Source organism: Etheostoma cragini, chromosome 11 (genome assembly GCF_013103735.1).
Source record: "Etheostoma cragini isolate CJK2018 chromosome 11, CSU_Ecrag_1.0, whole genome shotgun sequence".
Classification (NCBI taxonomy): Eukaryota; Metazoa; Chordata; class Actinopteri; order Perciformes; family Percidae; genus Etheostoma; species Etheostoma cragini.
Window position 1 is genome coordinate 12760074 of NC_048417.1, and position 1235 is coordinate 12761308.

Sequence of the window (1235 nt, forward strand, 5' to 3'; positions counted from 1 at the left end):
GCGCGATGGTTCAGCCCGAATTCTAAGTAGCAATTCTAGGTCAGGTCTGTGTGCCAGTGAGAATGTTACTGTCGGACAGCAGCGATACGCTAACGTCCACTAGATGTAACACGGTAAACACCAGGGTATATGACATACAAGTCCACAAATACACTTACCAAATAGTGGTTTAGAAAATTGTAATTGTATTTTATATATATTTTATAACCCTGTCTTTGTGGATACATCCAACTTCTCCGCATATAATGAACTTGGAAGTAGTTAAGAATCAAACTTTAGGAATCTCTCACAGGATAATGTTTTTTTGTAAAATAAAAAAATAAATAATAAAAAGAAACCTGCATGCTGGTGTTAAGAGCTGAAAGTCGATTAACTGACTGTTGTCTTACGTAAAAATAATCTGTGGTCATTCTCATCATGAATTAATCGTTTGAAATCGTTTTTTATACATCTTAAGTTCCAGCTTTCATGTGACTTTGCTGCTTTTCATTGTCTTATCAGGTGATAGTGAATAGGCTACCTTAAGATGTTTTGGACCGTTTGTCAAGACAGACACATTTGAAGATGTTACCTCTGGTTTTAGGAATTTGCAATGCATTTTTCAGCATCTTCTGATACAATGCAATTGGGATATTAATATATTAATAATCAAGAACATTATTGGCAGATAAATCTATAACTGTTTGATGCAGCCATGTGTTACTGTCTTTGCTGACACTAAGCCATTTGTGGAAAGAACATTGTGGTTATTTGTTTGTCCAGATGTTTTTCTCCTTTAATGAAGCAGTCAATTTAGCAGCAGCTGTATTGAAGTGTATTTTTTATCTTTAAAGAAGCACTTACTAAGCAGCATCTGCATTTGTTTTAAATTCGGAAAAAAACACAGCTGCAAAGGCTACACAGGTCTTTAGGACCAAAGTCCTATAAACAAAATCCTACATTTCCCACAATGCAACCATCTTTTCATTGATCCTTCCTAAATGGCAAATGGCCATGATTTTTAAACTCCACCCCCAGTTTGTGACTCATGTTTTTGTTGTTGTAAATGTGTAGTCTTCAAGCTCATGCTGAGATAACCCTGATAAAACTGACCTTTAGTGCAACATCAGTGGAGTTTTTCTTTAAGCCACTTACAGACCTCGGTAGCAGAATTTGCACTTAATTGACAACAAGTTACATCATCAATTATATAATTGGTTCTTATGCTCAACTCATCATGGTTGTAACGATGCAAA